The 6414-nt window shown below is 47.7% G+C and overlaps 1 protein-coding gene across 5 annotated transcripts in view; it reads right to left on the reverse strand.

The window, feature by feature from the left end:
• The window catches only part of IRGM (immunity related GTPase M), a 39466-nt gene extending 35278 nt beyond the window's left edge, over positions 1-4188 (reverse strand). For all 5 annotated transcript variants that reach the window (XR_002774774.1, XM_023516724.1, XM_023516722.1 and 2 more), the window contains exons 1-2: positions 4013-4188; positions 3085-3277 (exon numbers count right to left, since the gene is read on the reverse strand). The gene's annotated coding sequence lies outside the window, so the exon portion shown is untranslated. The remainder of the gene's footprint in view (positions 1-3084; positions 3278-4012) is intronic.
• Between the last annotated feature and the right edge of the window lie 2226 nt (positions 4189-6414).

The following is a 6414-nucleotide window of genomic DNA, read 5'->3' on the forward strand; positions in this document are numbered from 1 at the left end:
AAAAAAAAAAAAAAAAAAAAAAGAAGAAGAAGAAGAAGAAGTCGGAGAAAGGCTGCATTTTCTTGGTCTTACTGCTTGGCCTGAGATAGTGTAAGCTTCTCCAGGCATTCTCAGACTTTATGTTTTAAACTGGCTTAAGTTGTTTTTTCTCAGCCTTGTTTCCCAGTTGGCTCACAAGCCAGGTCAGGGTTCCCACGCAACCATTCCAGACCATGACCTGTCAGACAAAAGGGGGCAGAGAGCCCTGTTCCTGGAGCTGTATGTAAGTCTTCAATTTCTTGGTGCCTCACTTGTCTTAGGAAGAATTTGTGACCCACCATATGATCACTGACTTCATCTGTTGCTAAACTATCACAGATGTAACAATAATTATTTTGGTTTACAGTACTTAGTTTCTTCTCATCAAACGCTACATAATATGGTTACTTTTAGCTAATCCACTATGGGAAAGAAGTAACCTATAGAATGTGGAGGGAAGGGAGTAGGATAGTTACCAGGTGGGAGTGGAATCCCTGCAGCCTGGCTGGAGAATGCAGCAGGGAGGTGGGGCTTTCAGAGTCTTCCCTGGTGTCTCTGCAGGGACAGCTGGCGGGCTGGGTAGGGTAAGGAATCAAAGTCTCCCCTTCCCTACAACACTGTATCTGACTGACACACAGGGAGTGCAGCAAGAGCACAAGCAGGGGGAAGATGGGGTTGGGGACCTTGAATGGGCCATTTTTTAACCCAGTTACTCCCAGAAGGTATTGCCTCATCTGGGATTAAATGCTTGGCATATTATGCATCTATGGATCTTGGCACTTACCATAAAATATTTCCACAAGACTCTTTGCCAGTGTGTTTCTAGTACCAGAGGGTATTTAACACATTTTCATTTGATTAATGAAATACAGTGCACTTTGTGTTATTAACTTGCTAGTTGACAGATAAATTAACTTCCCTTTCTAAATTCCATCTACCTGCTGAGGATGAAGCCTATTCATATGCACCCCATTCTAAAGCACATTCTGCTGGGCTGGGTACTGGCTAGTGCAAGCTACTGACTGACCATGGTGAATGCAGGAGCTGGGTATAAAACCCTATGCTTTCCCAGACCTTTTGCATAGTCGTGACTATGAATCCACCCAGCATCTCCAAACCTGTCTGCCCACCTGGCCTCCAGTGCTGAGCCCCATGGGAAAGAGCCAGAGACCCTGCAGCACAGCTCTAACTATCTTGCTCTAGTCCTTGCCCATGTGACCCATTTGTCCCGTGCCCATGGTGAAGGTCCACCAGCTGCACCCTAGACCCGCCTGAGCCCCAGCCCCAGGACTTCTCTGTGGCTGTGCCAACCCATTTCTACACCAGGGAGGGCAGGTTTGCTCTGCATGAGGTTGGTGTGTCTTCCAGAGGTGTCAGTGTGCCTATGTGTTTGTGTGCATGAGCCTCCTGGAGCACTGACCTGAAAGTTTGGGAGAGGTTATCAAAGCCACCCTTGGTTGCAATTGCCCCTGAGCTCTGCTCTTTGAGCATTCTGCCCAGATTATATCGCTGGATACCTTCTTCCAGATAGGGGCTGAGGAGCCCTTCTAAAGGGAGGCCTAGGACCAGGGTCAGTAGAGAGTGACAATTACAATAAAAAAGGAGAACCAGACCCTGGAAGGAGCTTCTTCCTAAACTTATTGAATGAGAATTACAGTAAGGGATATAATATAATTCATATAGGAACCAAGCACACATGCACCCAAACTCATGCACATGAATGAATCAAAGGTATTATAAAATGATTTTCCTTAAACCACTCTGTACTCTGACATCTTATTCTATTCTATTCTACTCTATTCCATTCCATTCTATGAATGTTCTTTCACCTGTTTGGGTTCTTTGTAATGCTGATCATAACCCACTACATTAATTTCATGAGCCAAAGCCTACAGAATGAAGAACAAAGATCAGTGGATTGCCCATGCAAAGTTATGGATAGTTCATTCCATACCAATTATCCTGATCCCTGAACAAATGTACTTAGAGTGAACTAGAACCTGGCTTTAGCACTGATGTAGTGTCTGAGACATCAGAGAAGTCCCTGAAGCCAGAGACCAATGTGGCCCAAATCCCAGACATTTTTTCCTATTTGATCATTATCAGCAAAGGTGAAGGGAAAAATCAATTTGATTTATTCCAGACTAGCACAATAAATTTCCACAGGTCAACGGTGTATGTGCTGGACAGGGCATTTTCTAAAGATGGTGGGAATTGCCACCTTTCTTCCTTTAGCCCACCACACACACACACACACACACACACACACACATTCATTAAAGCAGGGGTCCTCAAACTACAGCCTGCGGGCCACATGCAGCCTGCCCAGGACATTTATCTGGCCCGCTGAGTGTTTTGCCACCACTACCTGTCCTGCTTAGCAGCTGACTTGTCCCGGGTCCACAGTCCGGCCCTCCAACTGTCTGAGGGACAGTGAACTGGCCCCCCGTTTAAAAAGTTTGAGGACCCCTGCATTAAAGGCATCTACAATGGAAAGATTTAGTGTTCCGTGGTAAGAACAGGGTTCTTGACTGCAGATAAATAATTTAGAGGAATTAAAATGTCTATTAGACACCTAATCCTGAACCTCCCAACTCTCAGGTCCCTATTCCTTGGGTTCTCTAGCTTGACAAATTGATTGATGGATTATTCCAGGCTATCTCAGACAATGCCTGCAGCTGATTCTGATCTTGGGATGTGTCTATGCATTAAATGTCAAGAGATTCCAGCTTAGGCTCTAAGGGACATTAGTGTCACACCCTGCCATATTTGTCCAAATTAATCTCTATAGGAAAACTCCTAGTATGAGAGGATCTAGATGAGGGATGCACTGCCTCCCACGCTGTGGGTTGGTAGGGTTGGGAGCAGCAAAAGTATTTGAGAGTGTTGTACTCAGAACCTGATGAATGTCAGAAGGGAGACCTGCTCTGAATTCATGGCTGAAATGAAACAAGTCAGACCTAACTCTCTCCTATCCTCTGAGGGTGTCAGAGCTTTCCCTCTCATTGTCTTAACAAGCAGCCCAGTTTTTATCCCAGTTGTCATCTCACAAGGCCTCTCACTTACCAGATGCTGGAAGCAGAGTGTTTATGATCAGAAGTCAAGGGAACTCCTGGTACTTCACCCTTTCCCTGGGAAGTGTTCAACAACCCTTCCAGACAGAGGCAGTTCCCTCTAGGATCATCCCAGTTTTCTCCAAAAGGAAGACGTAAGGAACAGGAATTGTAGGAAGAACAGGCCAATACCTGGAGAAGAGGAGCTGGAAAGGAACAGGCCGAGTCAGAGTCAGGAGCCGCCTTCCTGACCCTAGCTAGTGGGTAGGTCAGCTCTCCCAGCTTCCTTGTTTCCATATTAAAGTCCTCCCCCAGTCCAGGGGGAGGGTCCTGGTGGGGGGACCTTTCAGTTCCTATTCCTAGAAGTGATTTTATTTATTAAAAAGCAGAAGTGGGGTGGCACTGGTGGCTCAAAGGAGTAGGGAGCTGGCCCCATATGCTGGAGGTGGCGGGTTCAAACTCAGCCCTGGCCAAACACTGCAAAAAAAAAAAAAAAAAGCAGAAGTTGGAAAGGGTTTCACTTTCTCATGCCTAGAGGAGTCAGAATCCACACAGTGCAGAAGGTTGAGCAACGCTGGCCTCTGCCCAGATGGGCAGGGAGGCCATGCTCGGGATTCCTGCTGACTTTGCAGAGGCCAACTGTGTGCCATAGAGTCCCATAAGAGGCCCCTGTCAGCTCCTCACCCCAGAGCCTGTGACCTTGTGCCACAATGCTGATCCCTGTGTGACGGTGGACGTGTAACCCACAGAAAAGTGCAGACACACAGAAAAGTTATCTCTATGAGTTGCCTCACCCCTGCCCAGGTCTAATATTCACCCCCACCCTCAGTTCCTCTGTGGACTGTGGCATGGACCACTGAGCAGGGTGGTTCTCTGCCCTGCCATCCTCCCTCCATCGACAGGGCCCCCTGAGGCAGTGCCCATTACCTGCTCCCACATACCTGTCCCGCTGTGCATGCTGCTGACCACCTAACACAGTACTTTAGCTCTTGCTGACATTTGTGTTCCGCACAAAATATAAACTTAGAAATCCTAGACACCACACCCGTGCCGTGTTGTGTGCTCTGTATCCTCAGCCCGTGGCCCTGTGCAGACAGGGAGAAGTTTGGTGCCATGTTAGAATGTTTGTCCCCAAAATGAATATGTTGAAACCTAACCACTGATGCAATAGTATTAACAGGTAAGGCCCTTAGTGGGTGATTGGATGATTAGTGACATTACAAAAGAGGCTCGAAGGAGTCTGTGTCTGTCCCTTCTGCCATATAAGGACACACAGAAGAGGCCATCTAGGACGCAGAGAAATCCCTAACCAGACAAAGAATCTATTGACGCCTTCATCTTGGACTTCCCAGCTCTCAAACCTCAAGCAATAGATTTCTGTTGTTTATGTGTTGCCCAGTCTGAAGTTGTTTATCATAGCAGCACAAACGCCTGAAGACAACTGGCGAACGTGAGGCCACGGTCTGAGTGCCGACACCATGCACCACTCGCTGTGTGAGTCTGGGCACCAGCCTAACTGCTCAGGGCTTCTCATTTCCTCTGTAAGAAAAGCTCCCCAGGGCTGTTGAAAGTAAGTGAAGAGATGCCCCAGGGCAAGGGGCATGAGATTATATGAGCTATTATATGACATTATAACAAGATGATAGAGTATGTCTGTTTTCCAGGGATTTGCAGTTGCAAAATCACTTATGTAGCTATGAGATTGTAAAATTGGGTGATTCCTTGCCTAGGCCAGAGCAGAACCACCATCAGACTGACGGACAGACAGGACAACAGGATCACTATAAGGGGCATGTGGATGAGCTTTCACCAAAGGCCAGCATTAGGGATAGAGAGAAGAATTCAGTGTGCAGGACACAGGTCTCTAGGGCAAGATGACCTTGGTTGAAAGTCACTGGGGCTCCCCACAAGATGCAGAGACCAAGGAGGCAAGAGGAGGCCTGTGGACTGGGGCTTTGGCTATCCCAAAGATCCCACAGGGGATCTGAATGAGTCCTTCTTGGTCTCTCATATTAGAGGATAGGCAGTGGCAGTCACCTCTGACCCCAGAGGCCAGTGAGGCCTACTGCAGCTGTACCACACAAGTGAGACTTGTCCTGCTTTTGCCGCTGCCCCTCTGCTCTCCACCCCTCCACCCTCTGATCTCTACCCTCCACATGCACTTTGTAAGGATCCCGAACAGCAGAGACTCAAAGCAGAAGAGGTGGGGAAAGGAAAAGACCAGAAGCTATTATCTTGTCCCCACTGCTGATTTCTCAATCTGGGGTGTAACTGAGCTGGGTGGGGAAGATTTAGGGTTCAGCAAGAGTCTGGAGTTTGTTTATCAGAATGTCTGGACTTCTAACTACTTGAGTGTGACCAGGAGAAAAGATATTTCCTGAGCATGGCCAGGGAATATTAATTATTCCTGTGTAATATTTTGGTCAATTACTGGGGAGTGCTCTGTGTCCCTGCAGAGGGGGGAGTGATGAGGAGGAATCAAACTGCTTTCAGTGGTCCCTAAGAAGATTCGACAGTTCCATCTCACTGTATCCCTGGTACCTAAGAGGCAGGTCCCTGTCAGTGAAAAGGAGGATGAGCAGAGAAGAGGCCTGGGCCTGCCCGGCACTCCACTCTGAAGGGAGGAGGCCCCAGGGCCTGGGCAGGAAGGTGGAGGGGGAGCGTCTCACCAGCAGTTACACTGACCCAGAATCCTGGCCCATCACCCCAGACACCAGCTCTGCTCACTGAAGACTTACGCGCTCCTTCCAGTCATTAAGAGCCTTAGTCCTGTCCAGACTGGCTTCTTGCCATCTCCTCTCCCTCTGGCCAGACTGCTGGTCAAAAGACTTTCACTCTCCTATTCCTAGAAACTCTTGCTTTGCCCAGAAGAGGAGAAAACATAATCTGATTTCACTTTTCTTGTTAATATATGGAGCTTTTAATAGGGAACGCAGACATTTCTGTTCCATATACTCTGACTGGTGTAAAAATAATCAGATGGAAATCCCAGTCTTCCACGTGATGAGAGATTTGGAGCTCCTTATCTCATTTTGGCCTATTAATCAGCAGAGATATCCTTCAGGGCTACAAGAACACCACTAGGAAAACCCTTGGTTCCCAGGGATCAGGAGAGCCCCATGCAGTGTTTCCTTCATGACAAGGGCCCCTTATGTCTCTGGCCATCACTCCCCATCCCCACTTAACCACAGCAAGGTAAGAAAATTCAAAGGACTTTTTCCAGAATGTCTTCCCTCTTTGCTTTGGAAACAGTCAACAGTTGCCAAAACAGATAACAAGTACATCCATCAGATTTGACAGTCTTGGAAGGACAGGTAGGAGGAGTGTGGTCAGAGCCGAGTGC

This window comes from Otolemur garnettii, unplaced genomic scaffold (genome assembly GCF_000181295.1).
Source record: "Otolemur garnettii isolate 467f Iridium unplaced genomic scaffold, OtoGar3 scaffold00003, whole genome shotgun sequence".
NCBI classification, from domain to species: Eukaryota; Metazoa; Chordata; class Mammalia; order Primates; family Galagidae; genus Otolemur; species Otolemur garnettii.